General features: G+C 40.3%; 1 long non-coding RNA gene across 1 annotated transcript in view; it reads right to left on the bottom strand.

Annotated features, from left to right (window-relative positions):
* Positions 1 to 4,933: 4,933 nt before the first annotated feature.
* LOC103669603 overlaps positions 4,934 to 25,201 on the bottom strand; it is a 217,132-nt gene continuing 196,864 nt past the window's right edge. Inside the window, exon 3 of the long non-coding RNA XR_570348.1 lies at positions 4,934 to 5,098. This is a non-coding gene — a long non-coding RNA (uncharacterized LOC103669603). The remainder of the gene's footprint in view (positions 5,099 to 25,201) is intronic.

Genomic DNA, 25,201 nt, shown 5'->3' with positions numbered 1-25,201 from the left:
TAACGGCTATTCTGTAGGAGTGCTATATTAACAAAATGAGATTATATGCATAAAAATTCTTTTATCACAAAATGAATGTAAGGAAGTATATGTAGTATTACTGTTTGATGTGACTAACTCCAATCCAGCTAATAACTCCATATAAATGACACTCTTTCCTAACAGGCCATACCAAACCACTGTGTTCTCCAGATATTGCAAATTCTCTTACATTCTCATACTGCTTTTTAACACTACCAGACCCTGCTTTACAGTTCTAAAGACTAAGACAATCACCCCAAACCTACAAGCATCAGGATGTGGTACCCTTCTCATGAAACTAATAAAGAACCAGAGAAAGAGTCTGTGAACAAGGGTATCAGAGATCAAGGTGAAGGTGTAAGGTTGGTGTTCGAACAGAAGCTTAGACAAGCCTGAGATAAAGAATGATTCCAGAGTCAGAGCTAAAGGATAACAAGTTAAATCAGTAGGTGGAAAGGTGGGGGGGTACCCACTCTAGAGAAGTCACGTCTTACCTGAGTCTGGGCGGGCTCAGATCCCAGGGGGTGGGTGAGGTGATGGGCTGGGAAAAGAGGACTTCTGATCTAAATGGTATTCCAAATGACGCTTAGGATCAGGAGTTCTCATACTTGAGAATCAGGTGACTAGTAGCACCTTGTGGGACAGATAATCATCAAATTTAGTTCCTTTTCTTTCAGGTCACACAGTCAAATTATATCCCCCAGTCTCCCTTGCAGTTAGATCTGGCTGTAAGACTGAGTTTTAGCCAGTGGGATGACAGTGGAGTTCCAGGCTCATAAACACTTCCCATGCACAACTCTTCCTGCTCTTTTCCTCTGCTTTCTGGCTGATATGGAGCCAATCCCCAGGATAGCCATAAAAGCCACATAGTGAAGGTGGAAAAGCCACAAGATTCAAAGAGCTTAGGTCCCTGGGTCACTACTTGAAGGAGAGGTATCCGGAAGAGTTAACTGCCTAAAAACAGCTGCATTAGATTATTATGTTAGCAAATATGAACTTGAACTGTGTTAAGCCACTGAAATTTGGGGGTTTATCTGCTAGGTCAGCCAGCTAACAAAAACTGTTAATGAATTTGGCACAGTGCTGCCCCCCCAAAAAAAACAAAAAAAAACAACTTAAAATATACAACACTGGCTTACTCAGGTAGCCAATAGCAAAGAAAATGAGAGTGGAATGTGGGAGACGGGAACTCATGTTACTCAGGAGAACAATCCAGAACTTAAGCCAAGATTAGAGGCTTGTCCTAAAGTCACAATAACAATATGATCACTATTTTAACTTTTTCCTCCCAATTTCCTTCTCCATAATGGCCAGATTCCTCTTTCCTATCTCCCATTTCCCCTCTTCAATCCTTTAATCAGACTGCTTATCCTATCTGAATACACCATCCTTTCCTCTTCTCATCCAAATCCTATTCTTTCTCAACACCAGATCAAGCCTCGCCTCTCTCTAGAGGTGAGAGCACTTCTAGAATTATTTTAACACATGGCAATCCCATCCTCCTCTAAATATACTGTTCAGACCACTCATCTGGACATTCAATCACACACTGTTCTGTAATGTCCTTTAATTTTCACCCCATGGATGCATTGTAAATCTCTTTAGGGAGTCCAAGCCATATATTAATTGATTCTCCTACCCAGCACCTTGTAGAGCAATGGACATGCATAGTGGTTCTTAGTTAATGTCAAAAATGTATCATATTTCACTCGCTCTAACTTTCATAGTAAAACCAATAGTAAGCTGAGATGGTCAATGAAGAAAAGATGCTAATACAACATAGTAGGGATGGCCAAGAGGTGTCTTTGGAACACTAACACCAATGGAGTAGTTGTATGGCTGCAGGAGCACTATGATGAGTTGGACTGTAAGTCCATATACAGGTTCCTCAGGAAGGAGTGCTGCAATCAATTAGCAGTATCTGCATGGCATTGGGTAGGGAAGTGCATCATGAAGTTTTACTTTTCGCAATAGGCTTATAGTAAATGATTATGATGGTTAGAGTACTCAAGTTTTTTATAGCCAACTGCCTACCGACAATACCACTTGGATGTCACCCTGGCATCTCATACTCTTTTTATCTAATACTACACTCTTAATCTTATACACTCATATCTTGTCTTCTCCCAGCCTTCTTCATCTCAGTAAGTGACACTGCCGCATAATCAGCTCCTCAAGGCAAAAATCAAAGAGTCAATCTTGATTATTCATTCACTTTACCTCACTCTCTCCCAACATCCTGCCAATTCTATCTCCAAAATATCTTCATTTTGTCTATTTCTCTCCTTCTCCTCCAGTCTACTACCTTAGTTCACTCCATCACCATCTCTTATCCAAGACTATTGAAATAAATTACTAGCTGATCTCTCTGTTTTTATTTTGTTGTCATCCAATAGCCTATTCTCATGACAACAGTAGAATGATTTTTAAAATCATTAATCAAATATTGTCACTCCACTGCTTGAAACTTTCCAGTAGGCTTCCTTCTCTTTGTACTTACAATCAAACTTGAACTCCTTTTAATGGCCTAAAACCTACAAATTTGCCTTACCGACCTCTTTGACTTGTATTACCCTAGGTCACTGGGCTTCTGCCACGCTCAGCTTCAAACACATCAAAGTATATCCCTGCCTACAGACTTTGAATTTGCTATTCCTTCTGTCTGGAATTCTCCTGCCTCAGATTTTTTCATGGCTGGTGCTTTTATGTATTTCAAATCTCAGCTTAAATGCTAACTCTTCAGTGAGACCTCCCTGGCTACCTTGTATAAAATATCCTCCAAGTTCATCATTCTTTATCATTGTACCCTATTCACTTCTGGAATTATTTGTTTTCCTGCATTTTTTTCTATCTCCCTCACTGGATCATTAGCTCCATAAAAACAGGAATCTTGTCTAACTTCATCATTGCTATATTCCCAGCGCTGTGACCTTGGTAATCTCATTCCCCTTCATAACCTTTATTTTCCCCATTTTTAAGATGAGAGCTTGGGATTAGGAACTCACTAGAGAGAGGCTCTGACATTCTTTGCATCCACAATTCCAAGGAGGCTTTAGAGCTCAGAGCTTTCCAGACACTGACATTTCTAAATGCATTTTTCAAATGAAGTCAACCCCCTCAGGCAGCCCAGTGGGGAGGTCATAGAAAGCCAGCAAGAAGGAAGTCTGGTGAGCTGAATTACACAGTTCCTTGCCATGCCACTCCACCCATACTGAGGAGATGCAGCTCATTAGGTACTAAATGTTTAGTGACTGTCACTATTAATTGGTGGGTATTAATACTCTAAGGAGACAGTAAATCTCACACTGGACTCAATGACATCAGTCCCTTGTAGTCAGACAAAGCATTAGCACTAAAGCACTACAAAAAAGAGATTTTTCCTTCCCTGCTTGTAAGAGTAAATACTGGCTGCTATTTATACTGAGCATTTACCAGGATCTATATTAAATATTTTACATTTCTTTATCATTTCATCTTCACAATAAGCCTAAAAAATAGGTACTTATATTATCCTCAATTTATGGTTGAGAAAACTTTCATACAGAGAGAAGTCCTTTGCCAAAGATCACAGAGCTAATAAGTGATGGATCCTAGATTTTAATTGGGGTCTGTCTTATTCTGAACCCTATGATCTTAACTACTAATATAGCCTGTTTCTAATCATTATCATCTCATCATATGATTACAATTATTTTTACCAAAACCTTTCCTATTCAAGTCTGAGCTCAAGTGCCGTTTCTTCCATGAGAATATATCTGACCTCCAGACACACCCACCCACCACCTTATCTTTTCCTGCATTAGTCATATGGAATCAATCACAAAGGGGAAGGAAGGTTAGTAACTAACACTCATTAAGCATATACTACACACACTGTCACAACAAAAGCTTATCTCATTCTCACAAATATCCTAGGCATTAAATCTGTTCTGAAATGTGAAATGGCTTGAGCAGGGTATTATGGCTCAACGTGGCAGAATCAGAACTTAAACCCCTGGTTGGCTTGGTATCTGCCTGAGCCCAAGGCATTTCCACAAAGTTACTCTGAACTCTCCATTACACCCTAGATTAAATAAATCCCCCTTTCATAAATCCTCAAAGTTCCATGAACCTCTTCTTTGTAGTATTTTTCATAGTTATAATTTTATATATAATTATATGACTAATTTTAACTTCCTTTTTATAGCCCTTAACTCCATGAGGCAATGAATATATCTCCTTTTGCTCTACTAAATCCCCAGCACTCAACAAATATGTTTAACTGAATGAATAAACTGTGTACGTTCGAATTGTTTTTCATCTTCTGTCTCACTGTGTGTAGCAATCTATATGAGCTTCCTAGAGCTGCCACATCAAAATATTCACAAGTTAGGTGGCTTAAAATAATGAAAATTTACTGTCTCCTAGTTCGAAGTTTAGAAGTCAGAAATCAAGGTGTCAGCAGGGTTATGTTCCCTCTGAAACCTGTAACGGAATCCTTCCTTGCCTCTTTGTAGCTTGTGGTGATTTGCTAGAAAGCTTTAGCATTCTTGGTTTATAGCTGCATCACTCCAGTCTCAATCCTCATGGTCACATGGCATTCCTCCTGTCTGTATCTTCACATAACCATCTTCTAATATGGACATCAGTCATATTGGATAAGGGGCCTACCCTACTCCACTATGACCTCATCTTAATGGACTTTATTTCCAAATAAAGTCACATTTTGAGGTCCTAGGGCTAGAACTTCAATATAATCTTTTTAAGGCGGGGACACAATTCAATCCATAAAACAACGTTATGGGTAAGATTTTCAGGAGATATTATTATTAATGGGTTGAAAGAATTTACATGAAATTTACAGGTATATAGTCTAACCTCCTCATTCTATGCATAAGAAAACTGATTCAAAGAAATGATATTACCTCCTCAATGTCACATGGCAGTGACAGATGTCAAGGCAACAAATGGGAAGTGGCAGAGTTATCTGGTTTAATGGGGGTCACCTCAGTGATCCCCCTTTGCTGATTCAGCAGATTTGTAGTCTTCAAATATATCCTTTCCAAAATGTCATGCTTGGTGGAAGATGATGAGCATCCTAGATAGAAGAGAGCAGGTGGTCAGATGAGGATTTCATAAATAGTTATTCTCCCCTTCCTGGAACTGACCCAAGACTAGTCTCAGGGTTAGCCCACAGCTCTGTACATACATGCTTCTCACTCCCATCATGTATTTCCCAGGGAACTTGCAGCACGTGACTGCTTTCTAGTGGCACTACTGTAATACCAAACAACCACCTGGGGATCAGACATGCTGTCCACTCAAATGCAATATTACTGCCCTAGGTACTAACTTGAAACTGCTACTTAATAATCCATCATTTTCTTTGCATTTTTAGTCCACTTTTTTTGCACACATAATCTGCTTCTCACTATATCTCTAAGAGATAGGCAATTATTATTTGAAAAATAGGAAAATAAAGATCAAAGAGGCTAGGAGGAATGCACAAATTCATAGCACTACTTAGGAGGTGGACTATAATCCCAGAATCTCCCAACCTATAGAGTCCCCATTGCCCTCCCTTATTGATAACACTATGATATGGCCTTTGAAATTGGGGAAAGGAATAGTTATAAGATTTCAGAGCTGGAAGGAAATTAATCTTATTAAGTAGTACAGGAGGGAGAGTGGAGGACAAACAATTCCCAAGATGTACACTAAAACATCGAATAATTGGCACTGCCCCCATGTGATCTGTGTCAGTTAATAATTTCACCTTTCCAGTGTAACAGAAATATAAAATATGCACAAGCTTGTGAAATAATATAACACCTATAAAATCCTTCAAATGAAAATTGATGATTTACTATAATCATTGGCTCTGAAATAATCTGGAAGCTCTGCAATCACCTTTTCTGTGGGTTAAAAACTGCCATCCGCCACAAAATTAGTCTCTACCAAATCCATTTCCAAAACAATCAATAGCAATATATTAAAAAAAGAATGCCTGAGAAATAATAAAGACTGATAAAACTAATCACATCAGAGAAAACTCAAGCATGATCTTTTGAGCAATACCATTTGTTTAGCTGACACTTTGTATGATAAACAACTTTTAAATAAATGAATGCAGGCCAAAAGTGATAAAAAGAACAGTATATGAACATAATTTCAATGCAGATCCTTAATATGGCTTTCAAAGCAATCTTACCTTCACCTGAAGCAGCACAGCTTCAATTTAAGGAATTTATCATATAAATGATAAAATATTTTGAAATGTCAGTGCTAGGTCCAGAAATCATCAAAGGAAACATAAGATCAGTAGAAACTGAAAAACTTGATGACTGCAGCAAAAATACCATGATAATTCACCATCTTGTAAATTATATTATTCTCTCTGGCATCAGTATTCCAAACCCTGAAACCTGTTCAAATGCTGTAGCAAATGGTTAAAATATTTTATTCAGGTGTATGTTTATTTGCCTGTTTTTAAAGACTTCTTTACACTCTACCCTCCATTTATCTGTCACAACCTTTCAGAATCAAGAACATGCCTGTTCCCAATATTATGTAATATTTATGAGACACTCACAGTGTGCTCATTGCATGGAGGTCTGTCATCTCCATTCCCAACCTTCTTGACCCTGGATCCCAGAGAAATCAATCAATATACACCAACACCAGTAATAAAACCTCTTAATGGGTATTGAGCTTTAGCTTTGTGCCAGGTACTATTCTAAGGGCTCACAGGCACAGTGTTTTTCATCAGCACAACAAATGTGCCATATAGGCATTATAATGATCCCTATTTCACACAGAAGGAAACAGAGACTCAGGAAGATTAGGAAATATCCCCAAGACCACGCAACTGATATAAACCAAGCTCTTTCCAACTCCAACACTTTACGGACTGTGCTTGACCAATACACTGTTTGGCTTCCCCAATTCGCCTTTCCTCCGTGTGTGCTGATGAAAGAGATACTGCAGTAGAGTGAAGACACTCTTTCTTTATCAGCATGTTGTGCATACTCACCTACTGAACTGAGTCACTGCACACAGCAAAAACACTTAAGGAAAGGCTGAGAGTGCTATGGGACAAATGATATTATACCAGAAATACAATGAAGTGGAAAAATGTGAAAAGGAAAAAAGTAGATTTTAAAACATTACAAATGTGAAAAATAATGTTACCCTCTCTTGTTTACTATATTCCAGGTATTTTCTGAATTACTTTTCTGTATTAATTCATTAACCCCTCACAACAGCTCTATTTATTTGCATGTATCAAGTGTATTTGTTTTCTTTAGCTGCTGTAGCAAATTTCCACAAACTTAGAGGCTTAAAACAACAGAAAATTATTTTTTTATTAAGATATAAGTGGTTTTGTTTATTTTTATTTTTTAAAATTCCAGTATAGTTACCATACGGTGTTATATTAGTTTCAACAGAAATGTATTATCTTACAGTTCTATAGTTCGGAAATTTGAAGCAGTCTCAATAAGCTAAAATCAAGGTGCTGGCAAGGCTTCCTTTCTTTCTGGAGGCTCTAAGGGAGAATCTGTTTCTTTGCCCTTTCCAGCTGCTAGAGGCTGTGCACATCCCTTACCTCTTGAACCTCTTCCTCCATCTTTAAAATCAGTGATATCTGTCTATGTCTTCCTCACACTGCCATTCCTCTGGCCAATTTTCTCTTCCAATTTTAAGGACCCTTATGATTACATTCGGCACACCTAGATAATCTTGGATACTTCAATTTATGGTCAGCTGATTAGCAACCTTAATTCTCCTGTGCCCTATAACCTAACACAATAACAGGTTCTGGGAATTAAGATGTAGATTTCTTTGGGAGTTATTACTCTGCCTACCATAGTTGGCCTCTTGACCCCCAAAGATTCATATCCGTCACAAGCCATTACACATAATACCTGAATTTTCTCTATTGGAACTCCTGCTATCAAACAAAACTCAGGAACCAAAGAGATTCATATAGTGCAAAAAATGGAGTTGGAATAAATACAAGGCCTGGAGGCCACTTACTATACATCTTTGCCCCCTCACTATTACTCACTGCATTAAGTATGATTCAAGGGAGGGCAGTTGACTCATAATGAGGAGCTCAGAGCTAATGAAAACCACAGGGGGAACTAAGAAAAGTGAATGATACGGGTAAATAAAAAACTGAACTCATAGACTTGTGTGGAATTAAAAGACCACAGAGAAGCAAGTTCAAGTCCCATTTCCAAGATTTACAACTACACCAACTTGGGATGGTCTAATCATGCCTGTGGCTCTTAGTTTCCATATCTATAAAATAGAAATGAGAATAATGCCCATGTGCTTTACACAGTTGTTATGAAGACTTAATTACATGGTTTTTTGTGAAAAGTACTTTGCAAACTACAAAAACTCATCATGGAGAAGGAATAAGGAACTTAACAGTAAAACAGTAGCTGAGGCAACAGGAGAAGGTAGAAGTTGCAGGTAGTTGGAAGGTAGGCTAATGTTTGAGTAGCTTCAGAGAATAGATGATTTTTAAAGAGATCAGCACCAAAGCTTCAAGAATTTAATTAACTCATCTGCATTAAATGGTGGAGTTTCAACCCTCTAGCTCCAAACTCTGTGCTCTTTTTTCTGTCTACATTGTCTTATGAAACCAGAGATTCAAGGATTTGCCAGAGTGACAGAGCAGGGATCAGAAGCCTGGATGTACGAATCAATAATTATAATTGAGTGTTTTATCTGTGCTGGTCACCATTTTAAGCACTTTGTATTTTTATAAATGAAGTTACTGAGGAACCAAGAGGTTAAATGCAACATAAGATTATACAGATAGTAAATATACAAGCCAAGATTTGAATCTAGGTAGTATTGGACCAGAATCTGTGTCCGTAATGACCAGGATACACCGCTGTCAAGCAGGTGTGCACATATATTCTACCAGACTACCCCACCATCTTCTTAAGTACTGCCCACACCCCTACACCCATTATAAAGGATCAGGTACAGAACAAATGCTCTTTTGTATTTATTAAGTTTAGAAAAGGCCTTGGAATGCAGTACTGTTTAGGGTCATGATTAGGAATGAGGAGGAAGCAGCAGACATTCTGGGAAACTGGATATGGCAAACTTAGGAGAGACACTGTCAAGAAGGTGCCTAGGTTAAGGGACCAGGGAATTGGCTGGATCCTCCTAGGATGGAGAGGAAATTCTGTTGAAAGAAGGCTGGGAAGGTAAGAGGGAAATCAGGTAAGAGAAATGTGGGGCTAGGGAAGCCATTTGGTGGCCAACATAGGTGATAAGTTCTTCAAGATAATATGTTGACTAGTACGTCTAATTATGCAAAAAAAAAAAAAAATCGAAGCTGAAGAAAAAAAAATTAGCATTATTAGAAATAAACTAATACAAGTATAGTTCCTTGAATAGATTCTGAGAAAAAGAAAAGTTTTCAAGATATATTCAAGAAAATACAAGCAAAAAAACATTCGATAACAACTGTTAATCCAATGTCCCTTTACCAGACAGTCAGGTTTAGTTAATAGCTTTTATATTGCATTTAATTTTCAATTTGTGAGATGTCAGTCTGGGAGGCTTTGTTGGAAACCAACAAGGTGAGATTACTCTAGCAATTATCCCCAAATAATGGATTACTGCATTCAACAAATCTGTAAATAAAAAATATGTTTCTTTTCATTTAAGGGAATGAATTACAGAGAAAAGAGGGAATTTGGGACAACATATTGGAAAAACTGATCACTCTAAATATATACTAGGCTTTTATGTGATAGATTTCTAGGGACCTTTATAGTAATTCCACAAATATACTTAAAATTTTTTAAAGGTTTATTTATTTATTTTAAAGAAAGAGATATTGCGTGCCTGTGAGTGGGGGGAGGGGCAGAGGGACTCTGGTCTTAATCTCATGACCCTGTGATCATGACCAGGACCAAAACCAAAAGTCAGATGCTTAACCAGCTAAGCCAACCAGGCATCCCAAATACACTTACATTAAAATAATCAAAAGGCGGCGGCACTACTCCCTGCAGACAACCCCAACTTCAGCATAAGATTTATAAATAAAAGGGGCGCCTGGGTGGCTCAGCTGTTAAGCGTCTGCCTTCGGCTCAGGTCATGATCCCAGGTCCTGGGATCAAGCCCCGCATGGGGCTCCCTGCTTGGTGAGAGGCCTGCTTCTCCCTCTCCCACTCCCCTTGTTTGTGTTCCCTCTTTTGCTGTCTCTCTCTGTCAAATAAATAAAATCTTTAAAAAAAAAAGACTTGTAGATAACAGATAGATGCCCTTGCTGCTCTAATAATACTTAATATGAGGACTACAGCCAGCTGAGCACCTAACACAACTTGGTTTGTTACATGAACTTTCAGGAAAGCAGTGTATTTTCTCTCTTCTGCTTCTCATTTCAAATGTCGCTTCTATGTCAATAGGACCAGGAAAGGAAGGCCCTTAGAAATTGTAGTTCTGGAACTGAAAGCTTAAATCCTCCAGGCCAGACATTAACTTTTAAAGAACATCTGAAATTCTAACTCCACCCAAGAAGATGGTGGGGGAGTTTTGCCATGAACAAATACACAAGTCTCTGAAACCTCTAAACCTGTCTCAAAAAAATGAAAAAATAAATCTCACCTTCTGCCCAAAGTCATTCTTTCATTTTATTCAACAAATTTGTATTCGTCTTTTACCAGATGACTGACAATGAGGATAAAGTCACAATAGTGAACAAAAATGGAAATAATTCTTGCCTTCATGGTTCACTACATAAGTGAAGATAGACATTCATGAAATAATTACACAAGTAAACGTAAAATGGAAACTGTCATGACTTTTAAAAAACATCCCCATAGAAGTACCTTTGAGCTGGGACCTGAAAAGTAAGGTGGAGCTCACTAAGACACGGCAGAGGTGGGAGAACTAGATAAGGAGAGTCTTCCTGGAAGAGGAGGCAGCACTTGGAAAGGCCCTGTAGCAAGAGGGACTACAATGTAGTCAAGGAACTGAAAGAAGGTAGGGGTGTCTGTAGCACAAAATGCCTGGGGACTGTGGCATGAGTTGAGACTGGAGAGACAGGCAGAGTTAAACCATGCCAAGTGGAAGATTTGGGTTCTTATGAACACAATAGGAAAGCATGGAAACAGAGGTTGATAGAGAAGGTATAATAGAAATCAGATTTGCATTTTGAAAGATCACCCTGGCTGATCTGTGGTAAACAAATGGGTGGAGAAAAGAAATAAGGGCAGATCTAAAGTGGTGACAATAGGGAGTGAAATTAAGGTGTTTCTGAACTTCCATGATATGCATACAGAGTATCTGGGCAAAACAATAAATGGCATTCATTAAATCTATATGGTTGGCCTTGTCAGAAGAGCACCGGGTGGCGAGTATCAGAGCATCTATGTTGGTTATAAGAACAGACTTTCAAGCCAGACTTCCTACATGGAGTCCCGTGAAAGGTACTGTGTACTCTTACAAGTCATGCAATCTATCTGCCTCCATAGGGGAGGGGATAATAATACAGATTCCACAATTCCTTTTCCAAATCTTCAGAGTCAGATGTTTTCTGAAATTCACAACTTTTTGGATTTTGGAAAGGTATGAGGTTTTATTAAGTATTGTGTAACATTTGCAACAAAGTCTTGGACAATACCTCATAAGCAAACTGTTGACATGTTCTGAAGCAAAATGTATGATTATTTATACTGCATGGTACAAAGACAATAAGCAGATTTATGTCAGTTCAGATCAGGTTTTGCCACCAATGAGTTCGTACCAATGTTCCAAAAACTTACATTTTTCAGATTTTTTTTGAAATTCAGAATTACAAATAAAGGACTGTGGACATGTAGTAACTTTCTGCTAGAGTTATTATGAGGAATAAATGAATTATTATTTGTAAGCACCTGGCACAGTGCCTAACACACAGTAAAGGCTGTAAAAACATTTATTTATGAAATAAAGTCCCAGTGTACAAAACTAGTGAGCTACATGAACTTAGGAATTCCTAATCCATAAAATACAAGGAACACCAAGGATGGCCTTTAAGGTCCTTCTAGTTTTCAAGTTCCATAAGACTCCAAAAATGTCTTGAGGAATGTCTGTTTTGAATGCTTTGTGGAAAAGGCAGGGGTAGACTCCAAATCCACTCCTGGCCAGGTACAGATGATGCTATAGAAATTTTACACCCTGATCGGGAGGAGTTAAGATGGCGGAGGAGTAGGAGACACCGTTTTCAGCCGGTCCTCTGAGTCGAGCTGGATCGGTACCAGACCAGCCTAAACAACCACGGAACCAGCCTGAGACGCAGGAAGACGCATCTGGATCTCTACAAATGAACATCTCCAGCGCTGAGTATTGAGGTGACGGCGTGGGAGCCATGAAACCGCACAGATATCGGAAGATAAACGGAAGGGGAGGGAGCCGCGCGCTTCTGGCGCCCGGGAAGCGGCAGCCACTTGCACGGGGGAGCGGGCGGGCTCGAGGTCGGCACCCGCAAAACAGCAGACTGGGACCGTGAGCTGGGTGCGCGCGCCACCAGGCATCTCGCGGAACACCGGAATCCTGGTGCGCTCACTGGATCCAGACTGAGACTGGGAGATCCCGGAGCGCGCGCGCGGGGCGGCGGGCGGCTGGCGGCATTAGAAACACAAAGGACAGAAACGCGCCGGCCCTGGAAGTGAGGGCTGGGACGCCGGGTGTGGGGCGCACATCCCGGGACGCTGCAGGGTTGAGCAGCACCAACAGAAACAGAGTTAAAGTGGCCAGAACATTAGTAGAGAACGGGCCGCAATCCCTCTGTTCTGTGACAGAGGCTGAAATTCGGCCTCTGCTGCTCTGACTCTCAGAAGAGGCACAGCAAACCGCCAGGGAAAGCCGCCAGAGAACAAAAGCCTGGAAATACCGGCTCAGAGTGTGCCCATCCCCATCCCCCCTCCCAGGGGACGCGGAGACTCTACCCAAACAGGGTTGCCTGAGCATTGGTGCGGCAGGCCCCTCCCCCAGAACACAGAAGGCAGGCTGAAAAATCAAGCCCACAACCCAGGCGCCTGGGTGGCGCAGTCACTGAGCGCCTGTCTTCGGCTTAGGGCGTGATCCCGGCATTCCGGAAAGGAGTCCCTCATCGGGCTCCTCCGCTGGGAGCCTGCTTCTTCCTCTCCCACTCCCCTGCTTCTGTTCCCTCTCTCGCTGGTTGGCTGCCACATAAATAAATAAATAAAATCTTTAAAGAAGAAGCCCACATCCCTAAGATCCCTATAAAACAAGGGGCACGGCCTGGGACCCAGTCAATAATTTGGGCTCTGGAAACCCCGCAACCTCTCTTCATCAGAATGACAAGAAGGAGAAGCCCCCCCCAGCAAAGAAAAGACAGTGAGCCTGTGGCCTCTGCCACAGAAATAATGGATATGGATGTAACCAAAGTCTCAGAAATGGAATTCAGAGTAATGATGGTCAAAATGATGAGGAGAATTGAAAAAACTATTAACGAAAAGGTTACTGAGAATATAGAATCCCTAAGGACAGAAATGAGAGCGAATCTGACAGAAATTAAAAATTCTATGAGCCAAATGCAGGCAAAACTAGAGGCTCTGACGGCCAGGGTCGCAGAAGCAGAGGAACGGGTTAGTGAATTGGAGGATGGGTTAATAGAGGAAAAAATGAAAATAGAAGATGGTCTTAAAAAAATCCACGCCCACGAATGTAGGTTACGGGAGATTACTGACTCAATGAAACGATCCAATGTTAGAATCATCGGCATCCCCGAGGGGGTGGAGAAAAACAGAGGTCTAGAAGAGATATTTGAACAAATTGTAGCTGAAAACTTCCCTAATCTAGCGAGGGAAACAAACATCCGTGTCCAAGAGGCAGAGAGGACCCCTCCCAAGCTCAACCACGACAAACCTACGCCACGTCACGTCATAGTGCAATTCGCAAATATTAGATGCAAGGATACAGTATTGAAAGCGGCCAGGGCAAAGAAATTTCTCACGTACCAAGGCAAAAGCATCAGAATTACGTCAGACCTGTCTACACAGACCTGGAATGAGAGAAAGGGTTGGGGGAGCATATTTAAAGCTCTTTCAGAGAAAAACATGCAGCCAAGGATCCTTTATCCAGCAAGGCTGTCATTCAGAATTGATGGAGAAATAAAGACATTTCAGAATCGCCAGTCACTAACCAATTTTGTAACCACGAAACCAGCCCTACAGGAGATATTACGGGGGGTTCTATAAAAGTAAAAAGGCCCCAAGAGTGATACAGAACAGAAAGTCACAGCCAATACAAACAAAGACTTTACTGGCAACATGGCAACATTAAAATCATATCTCTCAGTAATCAGTCTTAATGTAAATGGTTTGAACCATCCCATAAAACGCCACAGGGTTGCAGATTGGATAAAAAGAAATGACCCATCCATTTGCTGTCTACAAGAGACTCATTTCGAACCCAAAGATGCATTCAGACTGAGAGTAAGGGGATGGAGTACCATCTTTCACGCAAATGGACCTCAAAAGAAAGCTGGGGTAGCAATTCTCATATCAGATAAATTGGATTTTAAACTACAGACTATAGTTAGAGATGCAGAAGGGCACTATATTATTCTTAAGGGAAGTATTCAACAAGTGGATATGACAATTATAAATATATATGCCCCCAACAGGGGAGCAGCAAGATACACAAGCCAACTCTTAACCAGAATAAAGAGACATATAAATAAAAATACATTAATAGTAGGGGACCTCAACACTCCACTCTCAGAAATAGACAGAACACCCTGGCAAAAACTAAGCAAAGAATCAAAGGCTTTGAATGCCATACTCGACGAGTTGGACCTCATAGATATATATAGAACACTACACCCCAGAACCAAAGAATACTCATTCTATTCTAATGCCCATGGAACATTCTCAAGAATAGACCATGTTCTGGGACACAAAACAGGTCTCAACCGATACCAAAAGATTGAAATTATCCCCTGCATATTCTCAGACCACAACGCTCTGAAATTGGAACTCAACCACAAGGAAAAATTTGGAAGAAACTCAAACACTTGGAGACTAAGAACCATCCTGCTCAGGAATGACTCGATAAACCAGGAAATCAAAAATCAAATTAAACAATTTATGGAGACCAATGAGAATGAAAATACAACAGTCCAAAACCTATGGGATACTGCAAAGGCAGTCCTAAGGGGGAAATACATAGCCATCCAAGCCTCACTCAAAAGAATAGAAAAATCTAAAATGCAGTTTTTATATTCTCACCTCAAGAAGCTGGAACAGCAACAGAGGGACAGGCCTAATCCACGCACGAGGAAGCAGTTGACCAAAATTAGAGCTGAAATCAATCAAGCAGAAACCAGAAGTACAGTAGAGCAGATCAACAGGACTAGAAGCTGGTTCTTTGAGAGAATCAATAAAATTGACAGACCACTGGCAAGACTTATCCAAAAGAAAAGAGAAAGGACCCAGATTATTAAAATTATGAATGAAAAAGGAGAGGTCACGACGAACACCATTGAAATTGGAAGGATTATTAGAAATTTTTATCAACAGCTATATGCCAATAAACTAAGCAATCTGGAAGAGATGGAATCCTTCCTGGAAACCTATAAACTACCAAGATTGAAACCGGAAGAAATTGATTCCTTAAACAGGCCAATTAATTATGAAGAAATTGAGTCAGTGATAAACAACCTTCCAAATAACAAAACTCCAGGCCCGGACGGTTTTCCTGGGGAATTCTACCAAACATTCAAAGAAGAAATAATACCTATTCTCCTAAAGCTATTTCAAAAAATAGAAACAGAAGGAAAGCTACCAAACTCATTCTATGAGGCCAATATTACCTTGATCCCCAAACCAGGCAAAGACCCCCTCAAAAAGGAGAATTACAGACCGATTTCCCTAATGAATATGGACGCCAAAATCCTCAACAAGATACTTGCTAATAGAATCCAACAGTACATTAAAAGGATTATCCATCACGATCAAGTGGGATTCATACCTGGGATGCAAGCGTGGTTCAATATTCGCAAATCAATCAGCGTGATACATCATATCAACAAGAAAAGACTCAGGAACCATATGATCCTCTCAATCGATGCCGAAAAAGCATTTGACAAAATACAGCATCCTTTCCTGATTAAAACCCTTCAGAGTGTAGGAATAGAAGGTACATTTCTCAATCTCATAAAAGCCATCTATGAAAAGCCTACTGCAAATATTATTCTCAATGGGGAAAAGCTGGAAGCCTTTCCCTTAAGATCAGGAACTCGACAAGGATGCCCACTCTCGCCACTATTATTCAACATAGTACTAGAAGTCCTTGCAACAGCAATCAGACGACAAAAAGGGATCAAAGGTATTCAAATTGGCAAAGAAGAAGTCAAAATGTCTCTCTTTGCAGATGACATGATACTCTATATGGAAAACCCAAAAGAAGCCACTCCCAAACTATTAGAAGTTATAGAGCAATTCAGTAACGTGGCGGGATACAAAATCAATGCTCAGAAATCAGTTGCATTTCTATACACGAATAACGAGACCGAAGAAAGAGAAATTAGGGAATCCATCCCATTTACAATAGCACCAAAAACCATACGTTACCTTGGAATTAACTTAACCAGAGACGTAAAGGACCTATATTCTAGAAACTATAAATCACTCTTGAAAGACATTGAGGAAGACATAAAAAGATGGAAAGATATTCCATGCTCATGGATTGGAAGAATTAACATAGTTAAAATGTCCATGCTACCCAGAGCAATCTACACTTTCAATGCTATCCCGATCAAAATACCGAGGACATTTTTCAAAGAACTGGAACAAATAGTCCTTAAATTTGTATGGAAACAGAAAAGGCCCCGAATCTCCAAGGAACTGTTGAAAAGGAAAAACAAAGCTGGGGGCATCACAATGCCGGATTTCGAGCTGTACTACAAAGCTGTGATCACAAAGACAGCATGGTACTGGCACAAAAACAGACACATAGACCAATGGAACAGAATAGAGAGCCCAGAAATGGACCCTCGGCTCTTTGGGCAACTAATATTTGATAAAGCAGGAAAAAACATCCGGTGGGAAAAAGACAGTCTCTTCAATAAATGGTGCTGGGAAAATTGGACAGCTACATGCAAAAGAATGAAACTTGACCACTCTCTCACACCATACACAAAAATAAACTCCAAATGGATGAAAGACCTCGATGTGAGACAGGAATCCATCAAAATTCTAGAGGAGAACATAGGCAGCAACCTCTACGACATCGGCCAAAGCAACCTTTTTCATGACACATCCCCAAAGGCAAGAGAAACAAAAGATAAAATGAATTTATGGGACTTCATCAAGATTAAAAGTTTCTGCACAGCCAAGGAAACAGTCAGAAAAACTAAGAGGCAGCCCACGGAATGGGAGAATATATTTGCAAATGACACTACAGATAAAGGACTGGTATCCAAGATCTACAAAGAACTTCTCAAACTCAATACACGAGAAACAAATAAACAAATCAAAAAATGGGCAGAAGATATGAACAGACACTTTTCCAATGAAGACATACAAATGGCTAACAGACACATGAAAAAATGTTCAAAATCATTAGCCATCAAGGAAATTCAAATCAAAACCACACTGAGATACCACCTTACGCCAGTTAGAATGGCAAAAATAGACAAGGCAAGAAACAACAATTGTTGGAGAGGATGTGGAGAAAGGGGATCCCTCCTACATTGTTGGTGGGAATGCAAGTTGGTACAGCCACTCTGGAAAACCGTGTGGAGGTCCCTTAAAAAGTTAAAAATTGAGCTACCCTATGATCCAGCCATTGCACTACTGGGTATTTACCCCAAAGATACAGACGTAGTGAAGAGAAGGGCCATATGCGCCCCAATGTTCATAGCAGCAATGTCCACAATAGCTAAATCGTGGAAGGAGCCGAGATGCCCTTCAACAGATGACTGGATTAAGAAGTTGTGGTCCATATATACAATGGAATATTACTCAGCAATCAGAAAGAATGAGTTCTCAACATTTGCTACAACATGGACGGCACTGGAGGAGATAATGCTAAGTGAAATAAGTCAAGCAGAGAAAGACAACTATCATATGATTTCTCTCATCTATGGAACATAAGAACTAGGATGATCAGTAGGGGAAGAAAGGGATAAAGAAAGGGGGGGTAATCAGAAGGGGGAATGAAACATGAGAGACTATGGACTATGAGAAACAAACTGAGGACTTCAGAGGGGAGGGGGGCGGGGGAATGGGATAGACCGGTGATGGGTAGTAAAGAGGGCACATATTGCATGGTGCACTGGGTGTTATACAGAACTAATGAATCATTGAGCCTTACATTGGAAACCGGGGATGTACTGTATGGTGACTAACATAATATATTAAAAAAATCATTAAAAAAAAAAAATGAATAAAAAAAAAAAAAGAAATTTTACACCCTGCCCTCCCACTTCTTCTATCCCCATGTGCAGTTCAGCTATGCTCAGACCTCATTTTGTATTTACCTCTTCTCCAATACTATCTCACTCCCATCCTCTAAGATCTCAGCCCGGACAGCCACCTCCCACACCACACTCATAGCACTATTACCACAGGTTCAGTCATGAACCTAAGCTCCATAACTGCCAATATGAATCATCAAGCTCCAGAAAGAAATAACTCCTCAGCCAAGCACAATGCTTGCCTAGAAAAATGGAAACCAACAACTATCCTCACTCTGCTTCCCTAGAGTGTATTTGGGAAAGGGTCAAAATTAGCATCAAGGAGTCTAGCCACAGGACTTGGGAAGAGTCAGAAACTTAATTGCTCAAACCTTGGTTCTCTTTTGTGCAGTATTAAGATAATTAGAATAGAACCTATTCTACTTTCTTCATACAGGAGCTATGAGGGTCAAACAAGGCGATCCAGGTAAAAGCTACCTTACAGGGTGTAGTATATTGGTAATACCATCTGCTGCCTTACAACTGAAGTACTTTCTGCATGAGAAAGATGTCCTAGTAATGAATAGTCTCCTCAGAAAAGTTAAAATCTGCATTTTCAATGTTTTATTGAAGAAGGAAACAAACATTTATTGAGGGCTTATCATATGCCACACACTCTTCTAGATACTTTTACATGTGTTATTTAATCAAAAGACTTACTTTCGTGGACAGTATCATCACATGCCTTTTTCAGTTACTAAGTGTTTCTTAGTCTTTATTTCAAGGAGAATACAGTTTGATGAAAGTCAAAAACATTTATGAGAGATTGTTAGCTTAGAAATAATAACCCCTTAAATCAGTACAGCACTTGACATTTTATAAAGGGCTTGTTCAGTCACTGTTGCACTTGATTGCACCAACAAGATACAATTATTAGCCCCATGTGACAGAGAAGGAAACTGAGGCTGAGCTAACAGCCTGATAAGGGAGGAACTCAGGAATCAAACCAAGGACTAAGTGTCTCCGGGATGCATGCTCTTAACCACTGATCTCTACACAATCTCTGCTGTCCTGGGAAAGACTGTGCTGCAGCACATTTTTAATGAACAAATGCTAACTTTCTTTGCTCACATCATTTCTACAAACTATTTCGTTTGGAAGGACAATAAAACAGCATGGGACACAACAAAAGTGGTTTCATTAAGCCAGTATAGCAAATGCAAGCTCAGAGAAAGAAAGAAATACCCTAATGGTCACTTGCCGCACGAAAATGAAAAAGCAAGGCTTGGGCCACAATGCAGTCCTCTGCCCTCTCCTTCAAGGTCCTCCTAATAACTCTGACTTATGGTATGCAAAGTTCTAGAGCAGAAGGAAGATCGACGTCTGTTTGCCTTGCTGCATCATTTCCCTTTCTGTGTCAGTAGGTACTGTGGAAAGCCACAATGCAGACTTAATAGGTTCTTCCATATTTCAAAATGCTTTTTTCTGTCGCTTTTTCTCTTTTTTTCTACAATGAAACAGAAAAGCAATTACCACTCCGTCTGCTCATCTTGATACTCATGCTTCACTGGGCTAGAAAGAAGAGGAAATGGGAATGGGAAATCTAAAACCAAAGACCTACAGCCAGAAGAAAATGAACAAAGTTTTTAACTCAATGAGATTTGCATGGAAATCTGCAGTTAAAGTTTCTATCCTACTCCATTTCCGAGAAAAACCTAATTGCATATGATTAAGGCAAGACAGGTATGGCTGTATTTTCTTTTTCAATAATAATTTTAAGATTCTGGCAGTCTAATATGAGTATACCTTGCTTATACAGCAATTTACACTTTACAAAGAACTTTCACATACATTATCTCATTTATTTCCTAAAACGGTGCTGATTCTTTAAGCAATCATTTGAATTTAGAATTTAAAAGTATGGGGGGGATTGGATTATCATTTTGAGTGCCTACGAAGTGCTAGTCATCTTACTGAATGATTTGCATTTATTATCTCCAATCCTTTAGACAACGCAGCAAGGCAGGCACACCAGTCAGTGTCCCAGCAGAATTTAAAGTCATCTGACAAAGAACGCTGCAGAAACCTGAGGCTATCAACAGCTTTTGGGAACTCAGAGAAGCTGCAAATGGCAACAGAAGACTTGGCTCTCCAGGAAGTTAAGAGGCCATCCTTTGTGATGCAAGAAGGAAATAGCCAAGGGAATAAAACTCTAAACTCACTATCCATACCTGCTAGTAACTTCCAGACTTCCACTCTCCACTGAATGAACACAATTGGAACCAGAGGGTAAAGGATCCCACTGGTGGAACCCATGTGAGTGCCCAACACAGAGGAGGCTAGGAAAGGGTGAAAGGTAGATCTAGGTGGGGAACAGAAGTTATCCAGTACAATCCATTACCTTTTCGTCCCCTCATCACCTACTCTAAATTGAATCCAATTGAAAAGATGGCAAATCAGGATGGGATGATGTCACTGTAGTCATCTAAAACATGAGGAGCCATCAGTGCTCTTCATAAAAGAGATCAGAGTAAAAAAGGAGGGGAGATAACTATTTAACATAAAATGTAACTGTTACAGTTCCTGTAGTTTCTATATTTGAGCATAAAGCCTAAGTTGGTAAGCACAGCAGCAAGCATTCCTCCACCACTATTGCACATGCTCCCCTTACCCACAATCTGCAACCCAACCCATGATCTTCATTGATACAGTGCCCAAATCTTTATCCCTGAAGGATCTGAATTCTTGGAGATTTGTCTTTATTGGGTTGTTACAGTTGTCCACTTGAGACAGGGAAACAGAAGGACTCCATAAAAATCTGCTTTTGCTCTTTTCCTGCTTCTATTCTAGCTAGGACCTGCACCCCATCCCCACTTTACACATGCCTCATGATGTGCTCCTTGTAAAGGACAAGGAATTAATGACTTCTTTAGAATAGATAACATTTAAGGAAGAACCAGGTGAGAACAACCAGAGGAAGCTATCACATGCGTGTTCCAGACCACTGGTGCTAGACATCTCAACACCAACACCTTCTAGTTCCAAGGAATAACATCTGGGCCCTCATCTTTGTTCTAACTCGTTCCTGGATGCCTGAGGGGACATGTACACCAGACCACCAGCCTCAATAAAAACCCCCAGACCCCAAACTAAGATAAGACTCTTGCTTCTTTCTTTTCCAATTCTCCCAGATACTCTGTATCTGCTTTCTTATTTCTCTGATAAACTCTGCTCTCACTTCCTGCTGGCTCATGTTTGATTTCCATCATTCACAAAGCCAAGGACCCTCCTGGCTGGTCCTGCAGGACCCCTTTTGGATCCCTGGACCTAGCCTGCCATCATCACACTGATCAGGACTGTTGGGCACGAGGCACCACAGTGGATCCCTAAAGTCCCAGACATAGTCCTTCTCACTCCATTGTGTAACAGTAACCCATTTCCCTTGGTAATCAGGATCACTCACCACACCGAGGATGGTGAACTCTTTTCTACCTTATGGTCCAGCAACATGAGGAGCACGTAATGGCCAGGAGCAGTTTCAGCTTCCAACTGGAACCATGACTGTATCCCATTTGGATGCATTCTTTCTTTGAGCATTAGGATCTCTGGTACATGAAGCAGAAGTTCTTCCCATGGGGACACCTGGGTGGCACAGTCGGTTGAGCAAACAACTCTTCAGCTCAGGTCGTGATATCAGGGTTATGAGATCAAGCCCCACATCCAGCTCTGCACTCAGCATGGAGTCTGCTTAGGACTCTCTCTCCCTCTGCCCCCCCCCACCCAAATAAATAAATCTTGAAGAAGAAGAAGAAGGAGGAGGAGGAGGAGGAGGAGGAGGAGGAGGAGGAGGAGGGGGAGAAGGAGAAGGGGAAGGAGAAGAAGAAGAAGAAAAGTTCTTCGTTCTTCCCATGGGTTATTGGGTGTATTTGAATTGGGTGTATTTGTAAGACAGGCCACTCCCATCTTCACCCTTGGTTCTGACCAAGAGTGTCTCCCTGATCAAACTTTAATCATGCTCCTTTGGGTGCTCTTCTCAACAAGGCCCTGACATTTGAGCTTTCATGTTGCTCTCTGCATTTCCAATTTTAGCAAGAACCCTGCTAAATCAGTTTAGCCATAATCCCCCATCCTCAATATCTGATTAGGATCCTCATCTTCATAACCATCCCCCAAGTGATATCTAATGTTCCTGGCCTGCCTTCAGCAAGAATTTTCTTAGGTTGGGTTAGCCAGAATCCCCTTTCCCTCCTTGTTTCCTCTTAGTAATTTTCCATCCACTGCCCCTCACCCTGCTCCTAGGCTATAAATTGCCACTTTTCCTTATTGTATTCTAAATTCTCTCTCCTACTACAAAACCCCATTGTAGTATTCTCTCTCTGTCTCTTTTTAAAGATTACCTTTATTTATTTGAGAGAGAAAAAGAGAGAGAGAGTGCACAAGCAGGGGGAGTGGCAGAGAGAGAGGGAGAAGCAGCCTCCCCTCGGAGCAGGGAGCCTGATGCTGGGATCGCTCCCAGGGCCCTGGGATCATGACCTGAGCTGAAGGCAGATGCTTATCTGACTGAGCCATCCAGGAACCCTGTAGTATTCTCTCTTAAATATAGCATTCTTTACCATCCTTAACAAGAATCATAAATAATTTTTTTCTTAGTTTCCAGACCTCAGCATTCTAGCTACAAAGGATGACACTGTATCCATTGGTTTTAAGGCATATATATTACATCATAAAAGTTAGCACTCCAAAATTTGCAGAGTATTATCTTCCTACTAGCTTTATAGCTGAGCCTTCACCAAGCCTGTCCACTATTCTGTTAAGTAGCTGCTTCTAGGTGATGTGGAACATGATAAAACCAATGAATTCCACAGACGTAAGTGGACTGTGGCATGTTTTTTGTTGGAAATGTGACCCTGAATCAGAAGTGATATTGGGATACTACTGTGATGGCAGAAGAGCAAAGAGCAGGGAAAGCATATATATACATGAAATATGTCTTTATCCTTTGAAGACAAATCAAAGTCCCCTCCATGAAGTAAGAGTCCAACGTAATGAATCTGTCACCAACTGGCCATCTCTTCCCTTTAAAAAATGGTCACATGTAGCTGGGAGTTTAGCATTAGCCTCTGTTTTGTGGGCAGGTTGGACACCAAGTTTTTTGAGAGGAAGTCTATGTTGTTGAGCTCATGAATAATAATCTCTCCTTGCCCTTTGCCATTTGTACAAGATCCCACAGAGCGAGGACTGGGGCATCCACAGAATGGGTATCCTGACCACCTGGTTACCTAGAGCCTCATTCAGAGTGGATGCTTTATGCATTAACATGGAATACAAATATCTATGTTCACTCCAGAAAAGTTTATCCACATACTTCCCTCCCAGAATTCTGATGCCCATAGTGTGCCCACTCCCACGTCCAAACTGAACCTGAAACCAGTGGGCAAGGATGGCGATTGACACAGTTCATAGGTCATCCTCCCAGAATACAGAACAAGCTAGAAAAAGAAAAAGACTGTATCCAGAAGGCAGATACCCCACTCAGTAGATATTATTGTCCCTTTTTTCAGATAAAGAAACTGAGACAAAAAAGGCTAAATAGTTTTCCTGAAGTCACACAGCTAAACAAGGAAGCTGAGATTCAAATTTTCCATTCTAAAGCTTGTACTATTCTTTAGGCCATTAACACCACATGGAGGAATAGAGAGTCTCTCAGATTCCTGTCAAGGAGAATTAGGTTCATCCGAGAAGCAAACCAATTACCAGCTTTAAAATTTTTTCACATTGATAAGTAAAATCCAAAATTCCCTCCTGTGGTCATTAAAATTAAATCTTAAAGATCATGATGAGCAAGGAATTTAAAGAGCTTTATTAGCTCACTCAGTGGAATATGTGCTTAAAGATGGCTTCACCTCCAGTTGTCAGTCCCCACAGTCCCTATATTATAGGAATATAATGGAGTAACATTAGTAATTTTAAACCTCTCTAGTAGTCATATATTAAAAAGCAAAAAGAACACAGATGAAATTAATTTCAATAATGTACTTTATTTAACCCAATATGTCCAAAATGTTATCATTTCAACATGTAATCAGTATGAAAATATTCATGGGATTTTTACATTCCTTATTTCAAACCAAGTCTACAAAATCCACTGTGCCTTTCATACTTATACCACATCTCAGTTCAGACAAGCCACATTTCAAGTATTCAATAGCTGCACATGGTTAATACATATTGGGTTATACTGTTCTAAAGATAAAAAGGTCTGCCACTGGCTGGCTGTGTCTTCTCGATGTCTCTCATATTCCTCATCTTGAAAAATGAGCAGAATGGCACTCTTGGAAATAAAATAGATAATAACAATAATAGTAATAAGAGTAACTAAAATTTGTCATGTGACAAGCACTCCGTACTCTTAGAAAACTTATAGCACTTAATTCTTACAACAAAATATAAGTAAAAGCAAGACAAGTGATGCCTGAGTGGTTCAGTCAGTTAAGCGTCCAACTCTTGGTTTCAACTCAGGTCGTGATCTCATGGATCATTAGATTGAGTTGGGCTCTGCGTTCAGGGGGAAGTCTGCTTAAAGATTCTCTTCCTCTGCCCCTTCTCTACTCCCATGCGAGTGCAAGCTCCCTCCCTCTCTCTCTCTCTCTCAAATAAATAAAACTTAAAAAAAAAAAGATAAGAAAAATCAAGACAAAAAAATAATTAAGTATCTTGCCCTAGGTCATAGCTATGAACTAAGAACTTGAGCACTGGCAATAT

This window comes from Ursus maritimus, unplaced genomic scaffold, assembly GCF_017311325.1.
Source record: "Ursus maritimus isolate PB19 unplaced genomic scaffold, ASM1731132v1 scaffold_14, whole genome shotgun sequence".
In the NCBI taxonomy this organism is placed as follows: domain Eukaryota; kingdom Metazoa; phylum Chordata; class Mammalia; order Carnivora; family Ursidae; genus Ursus; species Ursus maritimus.
Note: the sequence above shows the minus strand (reverse complement) of the source record. Positions and strands in the feature narration are given on the sequence as shown.